Below are 14,822 nucleotides of genomic sequence, written 5' to 3'. Positions count from 1 at the left end.
TGCTTTATGTTCATTCTCCGGGATATTTGAGGCAATATTGCTGAGCTGTCCTGTCAACCTGAATTTGAGACCTTTATCTGCCACTAACCTTGCCATGTGACTATGAGCAAGGTATCTAGCACCTCTGTTCTTCAGTTTCTTCATCTGTAAAATGCAGATTATGACCAGCTCATAGCACTGGTGTGAGGAATAAATGAAGATATGTGCAGATCACTTTTACATGGTATGTGACACTTGGTAGGCACCAAATCATTATTGCTGGGAGTATCAATACATTCTTGCTTGTCTACGTGCGCGCGCGCGCACACACACACACACACACACACACACACACACACACTGAGAGAGAGAGACAGAGAGAGAGACAGAGAAATTGCAGAGATCATACAAAGAGTTCCCATGTATCTGTACCCAGCTTCCCTATTATTAACATTGTACATTAGTATGGTGCATTTGTTAAAATTAATGAACAAATACTGAGATGCTTTTATTCACCCAAGTCTACTTCATTCAGATTTCTTCGGGTTATTTCTAATGTCCTTTCCTGTTCCAGTGTCTCATTCAGGACACCGCATTCCATTTTATCATTTTTCCTTAGGCACTCTCCCTGGCTGGATCACTCGATGAGTGTCTTTTGATTACATTGAAATTGAATTTTGGTGCAGACAATGAGATCTCTGTTACAGAATTCTTAGGTTAAAATTTAGTCACAGTGGCTGGGTGCAGTGGCTCATGTCTGTAATCCCAACACTTTGGGAGGTCAGGCAGACTGATCACTGGAGGCCAGGAGTTTGAGACCAGCTTGGGCAATATAGTGAGACCCGTTTCTACTAAAAATAGAAAAAAGTTCACCAGGCATGGTGGCACACGTCTATAATCTCAGTTACTCTGGAGGCTGAGGCATGAGAATTTCTTGAACTCAGGAGGTGGAGATTTCAGTGAGCTGAGATTTTGCGACCATACCCCAGCCTGGAAGATGAAGCCAGATTCTGTCTCAAAATAAATAATAAAAGGCAAACCTCATTCACAAAATTATTATAGGACACCTGATAGTATATGAGCTGGATGTGTAGTAGACTCCCGAGATCTTAACCTAAAGTCTGCCCTACTGTGGTGAAGCCTGTTTGTATGCCAGAAAGCAGACCCAAGCTGCCGAAAACCACCTGTACCCTATCCTGCCCCATTTGTCCTCCCGCACCTTCTGGTAAATAATGTCCATTGAAAAATGCTGGTTGGGCTGACATGGTGGCCTGAGTGATAACACATCTCAGGAATGTGGGAGGGGGGTAGGAAAAGGAGGCTACTATGTTTTTTCTGACAGTCACCTCAAAACTGCTGGTGGCTTGGTGATGGAAGGGTGTCACCCAGCATGTTAGCTGAACTGTGTGGTTTCTCTGAATGTTAATAACTTTCACTGCTTTGGCTTGTGTTTCCTCCTTGATATCACCAACTGAAAACATAAGTCAGAAGTTTTTGGTTTCTGGTGGCAAATCCAAGGTGGTTTATCAGCAAACACCCCCTGCCAGACAATGGAGTCTGTGTGCTGGGGCAGAGCCGCTTTCCCTTTGACACTGGCTCTTTTCTAAGAACTGAAAATAAGCTGCAGAATCTGTGACTTCACTTTTCTTGGAATTCCTTTACATTACCCCCAAAATGCAGAAAACCCTCATTTAGCAGCTTTTGGATTACTGAGATATCTAATTCTTTCTGTCGCATATTCTTGTAATGCTCAAGTTTGACTGACAAATTCTTCTGCATCAGGTGAAGCGAGAGGGCGAAGGAATGACCATGTGAAGGAACTGGGTGCTTTGTCACTTGGCCTGTTTGTGGTTTAATGGTTGATGAGAAAAAGCACCTAGAAGAGACACTGTGTGTAGAATGGCTTCCAATTCCAAGGGTCACAACTCTGTGATCTGTTTGCCAGCAGTTGGCTAGGGCTGGGGCACATGAACATCAGGCTACAGCCCAAACTTACAGAGCAGCTGCAAGGACAAGGGGAAAAATGCATTTTCAACCATAATGACCCACATTTAATAGATACTTTGGAGCTTGTGCAAAAGGACATCTTCGAGTGGCCTCTGCCTCCTGCGATAAGGGAGATAGTGGTGTCAGCCAAAGCTGGGGTCCGGTCCTGGTCCTGCTGGTTCCTGTTTGACTTTGGCCTTCAAAGTCAGTCTGTGAAGTGGAGAGCACTCTTCCTTTGAAGGGTGGTACCTGGTAGGTTCTTGGGAACTGAATTAATGTTCCCCTCCTAAGAGTGGGTCTCTGTAGTCAGGCACATATGCTCTTCTGAAATCATCTGTTGCTATCTCTGTTTCTGTTGGAGGTGCTTCCAGTGATGTGTGATTGTGCCTTCCTTATCTCAGTATCCCTGCCCAGCATGGGGTCTAACATAACACACATGGGCAGTCAGTGAGTGTTAGGACTGGCTGGGTTTTAGGCTGGAAGACAGTGGAAATATACAAGCAAAGGCAGTGTCTTGAATTTACACGTGGCCTGCAGCAGTTTTCAAATGAAAGGAGCCCCCTGCTTAGGAGGGCCTTTTTAATTGGGCCCCCTGTATAGTTTATAGTGAACCTGAGGGTGATGGCTAGACTGCTGGGGAGTGCTCTTTAAATATAGAGGGAAGACTTGGTAAAGGCATAAAAGCGTGGAGGAAAAGGAGGTAGCCAGCTGAGTCCAAAAAATGGTTCATATGGTTTGGGCAGAAACTGAAATGAGAGGCCTTTGAGATTGACTCTTGATAAAGAATGCAAATTCAGCTGGGCTCAGTGGCTCACACCTGTAACCCCAGCACTTTGGGAGGCTGAGGCAGGCAGATCACCTGGGGTCAGGTGTTCGAGACCAGCCTGGCCAACATGGTGAAACCCTGTCTCTACTAAAAATATAAAAATTAGCTGGATGTGGTGGTGTATGCCTCTATTCCCAGCTATTCGGGAGGCTCAGGCAGAAGAGTCGCTTGAACCCAGAAGGCATAGGTTGCAGTGAGCTCAGATCACTCCATTGCATTCCAGCCTGAGTGTCAGAGTGAGATTCCATCTCAAAAAAAAAAAAAAAAAAAAAAAAAAAAAGTGAGCCCTATTACAGAAAACTGTTAAGTAAACAGCAGTACAGCGGTACCTGAGAGACTGATGTGTGGGTACTTGCGTTTCCTTGATGTTCTAGAGGAGAGCCGCACTGTCTAATGTGATTGTCAGCAGTCTCATGGATTTATGGAGTACTTGAAATGTGCTGGTGTGACAGGCAGAGTTGCCAAACTCAGTAAATAAATTTGAGGATGCCTCCTTTATCAGTGTGGGCTGTGCACAGTGACTTTCTTCCATAACGGAAAGGGGGATAAAAGAGTAACTTTACGGTGGCAAAACCCGATAGACTAACCCAGACAGACAGCCAAGGTTAACATCAAGTGATACATCATGTTAACAGCACACCTGCGTAAGACACCTGAGGCCCTGGGGGGCCGGGACTTAGAAGCTTCAAATTCCACAGCCACTACTCTCCTTACTGCTCTCAGTGGCTCCTGCAGAGTAGTGACAGTGCCCTAAGGGGCCTTTAGGAGGCTGATGGGACCACAGGAGGTCTCTTGGAGGCCTGGAGAGGCATGTGAGGACTTGGCATTTTCCACAGGTATGACAGCCGGGGTTGGTGCTTGAGATCTCTGGTCAGAGCTGGTAATGCTGTGTAATGAATTGCCACAAACCTAGGAGCTTAAAAAAACAAATGTATTGGCCGGGTGCGGTGGCTCACACCTGTAATCCAAGCACTTTGGGAGGCCAAGGCAGGCGTATCACCTGAGGCCAGGAGCTCAAGACTAGCCTGACCAACATGGAGAAATCTTGTCTCTACTAAAAATACAAAAACTTAGCTAGGCATGGTCATGCATGCCTGTAATCCCAGCTACTTAGGAGGCTGAACAAGGAGAATAGCTTGAACCTAGGAGGCAGAAGTTGCAGTGAGCCAATATTGCACCACTGCCCTTCAGCCTGGGTGACAAAGCAAGACTCCTTCACGAAAAAAGAACAGCCTTGTTAAATTCCTCCCATGTGTGGATACACTTGCTGTAATATTTATTCCTGCTATTATGAGTCACCTGCTCCCGGGGCTGCCCTGCCCTTTGCGAGATCTCTTCTGTCTTCCTAAGTGTGAGACAGTGTTTTCCCGGCCTTTACCACATTGTCCACCTCTCTGGCTGGTGTCACACCCCTTTAAGGAGAGTGAGCACATTGGCTCTGGGATCTTGGTCTCCCCAGCTTGCCAGCAGGCCCCAACTTGGCATGAGAAATAAATGTCAGTGGGAAAAATCTTTCCTTTTTTTTGAGATGGAGTCTTGCTCTGTTGCCAGGCTGGAGTTCAATGACATAATCCCGGCTCACTGCAACTTCTGCCTTCCAGGTTGAAGTGATTCTCCTGCCTCAGCTTCCAGAGTAGCTGGGACTACAGACACGTGCCACCACGCCCAGCTAATTTTTGTATTTTTTTACTAGAGATGGGGTTTCACCATGTTGGCCAGGATGGTATTGATCTCTTGGCCTTGTGATCTGCCTACCTCAGCCTCCTAAAGTGCTGGGATTACAGGTGTGAGCCACTGCACCCGGCCAGGAAAAGATTTTTTAAAGATGCACATATAGAGTAAAATGCATATCCCAACACAAATGTTGTTGCCCCTGTTGATGTGAGTCTTAAGAAGCCTGAGGTAGGGAAGTTTGGTAGGTGGAAGTTACTCTCCATCTCCTTTCTCATAGCATGGCACATGGAAGAGAAGATTTTGGCTTTAGCACTTCACTGTGAGCGTCCTGTTTACTCCATGGTCATAGGCCGTTAGTGCCAAATTTACTTGAAAACCTTGTGAAGTTATGCAGAAAGAAAGAATGAGGAATCTTGGGTAATGGGAAAGCAACCAGCCATGTTTTATAAAAACTCCAACATGGGTGGTTTATAACTAATTGGAAAAACATATCTTATCTCAGTTGACTTAATCCTTTTTGCAGTGTTCGGGGGAACTTAAGTGTTTCCAGAAGGTTTAAGGAGCAGAATTAGCTCCCAAGGTGGTCAGCACAGTGACAAAAAAGGACAAAGGGCCCTGCCTGCCTCTGAGGGTCCTTCAGTCACAGCCACCTCTGTCTAGGGGAGCAAAGATCCTGTCTGTCCTCAGCCTTCCTGTCTATGGTCAGGGCATGGGGTTGGGAGAGCAGAGCATGGGCACTTGTTCTGGCTGAAAACTTAGCCTTCGAAACAAGGCTCCAGAGGCAGAGTTTAAGACCCAAACAGGAGAAGGAGATGGCCCACGTTGATTCTCTCAGAGCGGAGGGTCCTGAACTGTCTGATTATAAGCGCAGTGTTGGGTGCTTACGTATGATTACAAAGTTATTTTGAGAGACACAGATGTCAGTGGACCTACTTTCTCTTCCTTATTGGAGTTCTCTGGAAAAGAGTGTTCCCAGGGACAGATGATCTGATGGGACCACTACCCCACCAGTGTCCTTAAGAGGGAAAGCTCTGTCAGCAGAGGGAACCTCAGCCCCAGCTGATCACACAGGCTGCACTAGGCCGGGATCTGTGGACACCAACAGTGTGCCCTAAGGCTCCAAAGTCAGAGAGGCCCGGTCGGTCCCGGTCCTGGCTTTGCCAGCCAGTCTCAGTCCCTGGCTTCATCTCTTGGAGGGCTGATGCAATCTTGTTTGTGAGATGAAGCAAATGGCATTGCTCCTACCCCCACCAGGCTGGCATCAGGATGAAATTCAACATAGGAAGCACCCTCCCCCTACCCCCATGGACCAAGAGGTGATGCTATTAGAGTTATATGGGTTTGTGGTTTCCCCTTACTGTTACCATTTCCTTCTTGAAACACCCTGCAAGAGGCTTCATGGGAAAGGTAGGGTCTTTCAGATACCTGAGTGCAATTGGCAATGGCTGTTCCCAGTTAGCCAGGCTGGTTGGAGCCCAGGGTGAGTTGGCTGGGTTGTGGGTTTGAACCGCCAGAGCCACTGAGGCACAGCTGGCCCACCGCCAAGTGCTGCCAACCGTCCTGCAAATGCCATCAATGCTCATGCCTGGGAGATGTTTCAGCATTGACCGAAAGGGTTGTTAGGTCTTGTCCTGCTCAGGACAGGGCACTAAAGAGTGATCTTTTGTCATACTCTAAGGACAGATCTGGGTCCTGTGCCTCCCAGGGACCCCAAACATAGAATGCCCATGACAGGACCCCAGCCCATGGGCACAGCCCCTCTTGTTAGTATTAATTATGCACTTACGTGAAATGCACCCGCTCTTGAAGAGGGGCACAGCCAGTGATTAAAACAGTTGAGGGCAGGTCACCAGGCTGTTTCAGACTCCATTAAGAAATGGCTCTGAGAGGGTTACTTGAAAGCAAGGGAAAGGTCTCCCTGTTGGAGGGGCTCTGTGCCTGTCCAGCCCCTTACTTTAAATCCCGGCTTACTCTAGCCACCTGAGAATCTTCATTAAGTGGCTCTGAAGTAGGAACTGCTACTTAATTTGCAGGGATCAGCACAAAACAAAAATCACTAATTTTCAGAAATTAAGATTAAAGTGGACTGGGCGCAGTGGCTCATGCCTGTAATCCCGTCACTTTGGGAGGCCGAGGCAGGTGGATCACTAGGTCAGGAGTTTGAGATCAGCCTGGCCAACATGGTGAAACCCTGCCTCTACTAATAATACAAAACTTAGCTGGGTATGGTGGTGGGTGCCTGTAATGCCACCTACTAAGGAGGCTGAGGCAGGAGAATTGCTTGAACCTGGGAGGTGGAGGTTACAGTTAGCCAAGATCACGCCATTGCACTCTAGCCTGGGTGACAGTGAGAGACTTTGTCTCGAAAGAAAGAAAGAAAGAAAAGATTAAAGCAGCAGAGCATTCAAGCAAGCATTAGGGACACTTTTGAGAACAGGGCCCTGGCTGTGTAGTTTGTACACTGGTCCACGTCTGGAGACAGTGCAAGGCAGGCAGCTGGCCTGCACCATGTGGGTGAACTGAGTCACCCTGCCCTTTGTGGGGGTTGATGGGGATCTTTTCTAGGCCGTTGGCCTAGGCAAGGCTTATGACATGAGCAGGGCTTGTCCTGGTCTGGGCTGAATATGATACACTGGGACAAGTTGAAGGGAGGGGGATTGGAGCGGGGTGTTCCAGGGAGCATCATCTGTGTACAACAGGAAGTCCCTGAGCTTGGACACATGACTTAATCATCTATCACGAGGTCCAGAGCGAAACCCAGAAGATCAGGCAATGATGCATTGAAACTGTGTCACTACCCAAGTTAGCATTTTCCTGTATCATTAAAAAATGTTTTATACATGAGAGGTCTCGCTGTGTTGGCCAGGATGGTCTCGAACTCTTGGTCTCGAGTGATCCTCCTGCCTTGGCCTCCAACACTCTTTTAAAATTTTTGATATATCTGTTATTTTTGGATTATACCTGTTTTGTTACTTCCATTAGAGAAAGTTTACCTCGCCAGGTGAGGTGGCTCATGCCTGTAATCTCAGTATTTTGGGAGGTCAAGGTGGGCAGATCACATGATGTTTCTCCTGTGAGAGTTTGAGACCAGTTTGGACATGGTGAAACCCCACCTGTAATAAAAACATACAAATTAGCCAGGCATAGTGATGGGTGTCTGTGATCCCAGCTACTCAGGAGGCTGAAGCAGGAGAATCTCTTGAACCCGTGAGATGGAGATTGCAGTGAGCTGAGATTGTGCCACTGCACCTCTGCCTGGGCTACAGAACAAGACTCTATCTCCAATAAAAACCTTCAAAAGCAGATTTTTCTCACTATACTAATCACTAACCATGATTAGTGATAGCATAAAAGGACAAATGAAATGAGAGCAAAATAATTTATGCCTTGTTTTCTTTGCCTTTGACCTTCAGCCCCATGCATTCCTGCAAATGCTTTGCCCACAGCAAACCTTTGAAGACCTTAACTTTTCTGTTTGAAGTGAGATTTCCAAGTGAATTGATGTTGTCTGGAAAGACAGTTCCTTTACTGGAGAGCAATTGGTATTTGAAGAGAATGAGATCAGCTTGCTAAGGACACCCTTGTTTGCAATTTTTGGTTTATATAAATTATTGGTGAATAAGAAAAATAAGTTTATTCTTTCAGATGGTAAACCAGAGGAGAGGCGTGTTACGGGGTAAAGTGAGTCATGGGGTGTGGGAGGCTCAGATGGAACAGGGCTGTGGGACCCCCCTCTTTCTTTACTTGGGACTTCTAATTTACCTACCAGTCTTCAAATTAAGACAAAGACTTCTAATCTGGTTGGGTGGGAACAGATACAAGTTCCTCTGGGTGGATGGATAGGGGAGGGAAGGAGGAAGTGTGCAGAAACTGAAAGACGACATTTTTGGGGGAGAGAGGAAGAAATCTCTTGTTTAATTACAAAACCAAAATATAATTTTCAGTGCCTTACTTCTCCTACCAGTCGTTTAAGAAATTGACATGTAATTCACATACCACAAAATGCAGCAGTTTAAAGTGTACCATTCTCTGGTATTTGTTTTTGAGATGGCATCTCGTTCTGTCACCCAGGCTGGAGTACATGGCATAATCTTGGTTCACTGCAACCTGTGCCTCCCAAATTCAAGCCATTCTCCCATGGCAGGCTCTTGAGTAGCTGGGGTTAAAGACACCTGCCATCGTGCCTGGCTAATTTTTGTACTTTTAGTAGAGACAAGGTTTCACCATGTTGGCCAGGCTGGTCTTGAACTCCTGACGTCAAGTGATCTGCCCACCTTGGCCTCCCAAAGTGCTGGGATTGCAGGCCTGAGCCACTGCACCAACCTCATATTCTCAGTATTTAATTGTTCTGTCGAAGTAGGAAGCCCACATATTACTTAGCTATTTATCTAATGTTAATAGAGCTTTCTTATAACTAATGTTTACATAGATATGTTTTTTCATATCTGTTGTTTTCATCTTAGCTGTGTTTTTGTATTTAAAGGGTGCCTCTTCACATTAGATAGGTGGGTCATGTTTTTGTTTGTGTTTCTTAAAATTCAGTCTCAATATCTCACTTTCATTTGGAATGTTTAGTTCACTTACAGTTCAATGGAATTTCTAACTTATCCCATTTGTGTTCTTTTTTTTTTTTTTTTTTTTTTTCTTTTTGAAGCAGTCTTGCTCTGTTGCCCAGGTGGGAGTGCAGTGACATGATCTCGGCTCACTGCAATCTCCACCTCCCAGATTCAGGTGATTCTCCTGCCTCAGCCTTCCAAGTAGCTGGGATTACAGGTGTGCGCCACTGTGCCTCGCTAATTTTTTTTTTATTTTATTTTTATTTTTAGTAGTGAGCCAGCGTGCCTGGCCTATTTCTCTTTTTTTGTTCCTCCTTTCCTGCCTTCTTTTGGATAAATGAAGTGTTTCTTCACAAATCCTTTCATTTCTAGTGACTTTTTGGCTATATCTTTTTGCCCTATGTTTTTAGCTATATGTGCTTTCTTTAGCAACTGTTCTAGGGAGTACAACACACACCCTAACTTTTCACAGTTCACCTGCAGTGCTTATGACACCACTTGGGCAATAAGGCAGTGAAAAGGAATGAAGCACAGACATGGGCCACATGTGGGTGAGCCTGACACTTTATGCCAAGCCCAAGCAGCCAGTCACCAAGGGCCACATACGGTATCATCCCATTTATATGAAATGCCCAGATGGGAAAATCCAGAGAGACAGGGAGCAGATTACTGGTTATCTAGTGCTGGGGGAGGAAGGAAGAATTGGGAGGGGTGATGACCAAGGATGGCAGCATTCCTTGTTGGGGAAATAAAAATGTTCTAAAATCAATTGTGGTGATGGATGCACCATTCCGTGAGTATACAAAGAGCCACTGATGTTGACACTTTGTTCGGAGATAGTCTCACTCAGTTGCACAAGCTGGAGTGCAGTGGCATGATCTTGACTCACTGCAACCTACACCTCCCAGGTTCAAGTGATTCTCCTGCCTCAGCCACCCGAGTAGCTGGGATTACAGGCGTGTGCCACCACACCTAACTTTTTTTGTTTTTTGAGGTAGAGTCTGGCTCTGTCATTGAGGCTGGAGTGCAGAGGCATGATCTCAGCTCACTGCAAACTCCACCTTCCACTTTCAAGCCGTTCTCCTGCCTCAGCCTCCTGTGTAGCTGGGATTTCAGGCACCTGCACCACATTGGGCTACTTTTTTGTATTTTTAGAAGAGACGGGGTTTCACCATGTTGGCCAAGTTTGTCTCGAACTCCTGACTTCAGGTGATCTACCCACCTTGGCGTCCCAAAATGCTGGGATTACAGGTCTGAGCCACAGCATCCAACTCCATAAGGTAAATTTATATTTACCTAAGAAACTGCCAAACTGTCTTTTGGAGTGGCCATTCTGTCTTATGTTCCCCCAGCATGTGTGAAGCCTCCATTTCCACACACCCTGACTTGATATTGATAGTAACAACTTTTTGTTTGTTTTTTGAGATGGAGTCTCACTCTGTCACCCAGGCTGGAGTGCAGTGGTGCAATCTCTGCTCACTGCAATCTCTGTCTGCTGGATCAAGCAATTCTCCGCCGCAACTCTTGAGTAGCTGCAACTCCAGATGTAGGTCACCATGCTTGGCTAATTTTTTTGTATTTTGAGTAGAAACAGGGTTTCACTATGCTGCTCAGGCTGGTCTCAAACTCCTGACCTTGTGATCCGCCCACCTCGGCCTTCCAAAGTGCTGGGATCACAGGTGTGAGCCACCACATCTGGCCACGACATCTTTTTAATGTTGAATCTTTCTCGATAACATGTGCAGCTGTGGCTTTCTTTGCATTCAAAGTGTTTCATTGAAAGATTTCTTCATATGGATGGTGTGTGCATATTTTTGCATATTGATTTCTGGAAGTTTTGTTTTTTGAGGGGTGTGCTGTTGCAAATGGGATGTTTTCTTCTCTTTTCTAACTGCTTGTTTGTACACAGGAAGACTGTCAGTGGCCAGGTGTGGTGGCCTAGGCCTGTCATCCTAGCACTTTGGGAGCCTGAGGCAGAATTGCTTGAGCCCAGGAGTTTGAGACCAGCCTGGGCAGCATAATAAGACCCCATCTCTTTATTTATTTATTTATTTATTTAGAGACAGGGTATTTATTTATTTATTTAGAGACAGGGTCTTGCTCTGTTGCCCAGGCTGGAGTGCACTAGTGCAGTTCCAGCTCACTGCAGCCTCCACCTCCCAGGTTCAAGCAATTCTCATGCCTCGGCCTCCAGAGTACCTGGTATGACAGGTGTGTTTCACCGCACGTGGCTAATTTTTGTATTATTAGTAGAGTCAGGGTTTTACCATGTTGGCCAGGCTAGTATCAAAGTCCTGGCCTCAAGCAATCCACCTGCCTTGGTCTCCCAAAGTGCTGGGATTACAGGCATGAGCTGTTCCCAGCCCCACCTCTATAGATTAAAAATGAAGAAAAAGGGAGGCTGTTTAGTTTATTCCTTTGTACCTAACTCCTTAGCAAAATCTGTCTGCCTTATTTTTCAGAGTAAATATAACTATTTCACCTTCTGCTTTTCTCTTTAATGTCTTACTTTCCTCGCCTAGTTGCATCAGCTAGGGCCTCCAAAATAATAGTGGTAACAGAGGGCATTCTTTCATTCCAAAGATTGATGGAAGCTTCTATCTCTTCCATGCCTTACAAATGATGCTGGGCTTTGGCTTGATGGGTGTGTTTCTGTGTTTAATTTCCTTTATTGTGTGTAATTTAAGGAAGTATCCCTCTTTCTAATTTGATGTTTCTTTTTTAAATTTTGTAGTAAATTTTTTCAAATGCCTTTTCAACATCTATGATGATTATGATTTTCAACATATTAATATAACGAAAAGTTCTAATTTTGAGCCATCCTTTTCATACTGTACAAGTCTCCTGGTTTAGGTAAGTTTTATTTTAAGCCTCAGTGGGGTTTATTTGCTAATATTTTATTTTGGATTTCCATATATTGATTTTTCTGTAAATATCTCGTTTTTTTTTTTTTTTTTTTTTTTTTAAGATAGGGCCTTGCTCTGATGGCCAGGCTGGAGTGCAGTGATGTGATCACACTTTATTGTAATTTTAAACTCCTGGGCTCAAGTGATCCTCCCGCCTCAGCCTTCTGGGTAGCTGACACTACAGGCATGTGCCACTACGCCTGGCTAATTTTTAAAGTTTTATGGAGACAGAGCCTTGCTCTGTTGTCTAGGCTGCAGTTCAGTGTACATTGTAGATGTGAATATTTATTGGTCTTTCTGCTGGAATCATTCCCTCTCCCATCTGTTTGTCTTTAAATTCTGGGCATGCACACACACACTCCACCCGCACATCCTAAATGCAAAATATTGATGTTGTCCAACTTGCCTTGAGAAGGGAGAACTGTTTTTCCCTCTTTGTATCTCTGCTGGTGTCCAGTCCACTGCTGTGTTTTTGGTAAATGCTTGACCCACAGAGTGTGGGAGGCAGGAAGGGAAGGCTTCTGCATTTCCTTTGTGGACCCGACATCATGGATCCATTAAGCATATTGGGAAATCAGCAGGCCAGGTGCCTGCACACTCTAGTTGCCTCTAACTCTGAATTGCTCAGGGGCCCCTGCATGCCAGTGATTTGCTTTTCTTTGTAAGTTGTCTCTTCACTCATATTCCTAGGCTGAGTTCCCCAAAACAGTGGCTAGCACAGCACCTGTAACAGTTGTGGGTGCAGATCTGATCTTGCATGACCTGATTTTGAACAGGAGCTACCTGTTATGGCTTGGGATATGGCTAAAGTTTACTTGACTTCCTTTCATAAAGTAACTGGTAGAATATGTGACATAAGGCTATTATTGCAAAAGCAGAAGTGGTGGGGGGTGATTGAGCTTGGGCAGCACTGGGAGGCAGACAGGCCCACATCAGCAGCATCCTGGCCATTTGTAGGTTATATGACCTTGGGAGAATCTCCTCAACTGTAGGACCAGGCAGCTGAGAACTTGGCTTCCTGTTCCCCTCCACACAGTCAGCTTTCTGAAGCCATGGCTTCCCACATGGCTGTTGAATAAGTGAATAAATATCTTGGGCATGAACAGAAGGTGGGTAGAGCTCTGTCTGCAGGGCTGGGACTTGCTGGCCATGCTGTCTCTTGGTTTACAGTGAAGATGTGAAAGAAGGGGGGGAATTACCCAGACCAGTGGGAGAGTTTCATGTCCTCAGAAGTATTTTGAGCGCAATGGCCAATAGCTCTTCTTCCCTGCATTTGAAGCACTTGCCGTTCTGAGTTTCCTGGCATTCCATGCTGGTTATTCTGTCCCAGCCAAGAATCTTGCCCTTATCAAGGAGCTGGAATTAGAGTAGAAGGTGAAGGAGTTTGAAATCTTCGGCAGCCTAGTGCTGGCTTAGACAAAGTCTCAAACTGTAGAGAAGAGAGAAGTAAGGCCAGGCTATGGGCCCCAGAGGAGAGGGCCCCCTGCTGTTTCCTGAAATAAATTATGCTGGGGACCCTATTACTGCCTCTGGCCCTCCTTATTAAAAGGACAACTCTCCATCCACTCCCACTCATCTCCCTCCGCCCTTTCTGTAAGAGCAGCAGGGACAGGTCGTTGAGTCCCTACAACTGCCAGGCCTTCGCAGGCAGTGGTGTTAGGCCCAGGCTGCTGAGTTCCTAGGAACTTGAACAAGCATCTGTGGAGCACTCACTCCATGTCAGGCTCTGCCACCAGCACCCTGGAGACAGAAAACCAAGACATACTTCCCAGCCAAGAGGAGGGTGGAACCTTAACACACGATGCATTGAGAGCTCGGAATGCATCCAACCCAAAGTGCAGGCTAAAGGGAACTCTCACTGTGTGGGTGGGATCTTCAGTGCAGCTTGCAGCGGAGGCTGCTCTACTGTTTCCCCATCAAATGTTGTGGGCAAGGGCACCGACTGGACACTCAGAGCTACCAGGGTAAGGAAGCGCTCTTGTATCCCTCATCTGCTAGGAGAACTGTTTAAAAGATGGAATTTATTTAATTTTTTTGAGATAGAGTCTCACCCTGTCACCCAGGCTGGAGTACAGTGGCTCACTGCAACCTCTGCCTCCGGGATCAAGCAATTCTGCCTCAGCCTACTGAGCAGCTGAGATTACAGATGCCTGCCACCACACCCAGCTAATTTTTGTATTTTTAATAGAGATGGGTATGGCCAGGCTGGTCTCCAACTCTTGACCTCAAGTGATCGATCCGCCTCGGCCTCCCAAAGTGCTGGGATTACAGGCGTGAGCCACTGCACCCTGCTATTTATTTTTTTGAGATTGAGTCTTACTCTGTTGCCCAGGCTGGAGTGCAGTGGTGCAATATCGGCCCACTGCAACCTCTGCCTGCTGGGTTCAAGTGATTCCCCTGCCTCAGCCTCCTGAGTAGCTGAGACTACAGGCATGAGCCACCACGGCTGGCCAGGAAGTGTCCTTCTATCCCTCATCTGCTAAGAGCACTGTCTAAAAGATGGATTTTAGGTGGCCTTTTCTTCCATCTCTTTCTACTACATTCTGGTTCTTTTTCAGTATGTAATTTTCAGTAATTAGTAAATTAGCTAATTGGCTAAATTAATTACTGAGCTACAAATTTAGTGATTAGTAATTTTAATAATTTCTAGTTCCCTTCTTAAATCTATAATCTCTGTCTAATAAGCCTACTATCTGAGTCCTGTAGGTCTGTGTCTATTATTTTCTGTTGTGCTAGTTTATACACTTAGAATTGTACCTCCCTAAGAGTGCTTTTTATAACTACAGTGTTCATAATCGTATCATCATGCCCAGTACGGAGGTGCAAAATAAATATACATTTCCAATGTCAAAAATTTTCAATGTGGTGAAACACAAAAAATATACCATAACCATT

At 45.7% G+C, this 14,822-nt stretch overlaps 1 long non-coding RNA gene across 1 annotated transcript; it reads left to right on the top strand.

Moving 5' to 3' along the window:
- The first annotated feature begins 4,899 nt into the window (after nt 1-4,899).
- On the top strand, nt 4,900-13,409 carry LOC116565504. The gene is made up of 3 exons (XR_004275471.1): nt 4,900-4,989; nt 5,929-5,932; nt 13,400-13,409. It is a non-coding gene; the product is annotated as an uncharacterized LOC116565504 (long non-coding RNA).
- Nucleotides 13,410-14,822: the final 1,413 nt, after the last annotated feature.

The sequence above is a fragment of the Sapajus apella genome, unplaced genomic scaffold (genome assembly GCF_009761245.1).
Source record: "Sapajus apella isolate SASKATOON/1434 unplaced genomic scaffold, GSC_monkey_1.0 scaffold40, whole genome shotgun sequence".
NCBI lineage: Eukaryota > Metazoa > Chordata > Mammalia > Primates > Cebidae > Sapajus > Sapajus apella.
Note: the sequence above shows the minus strand (reverse complement) of the source record. Positions and strands in the feature narration are given on the sequence as shown.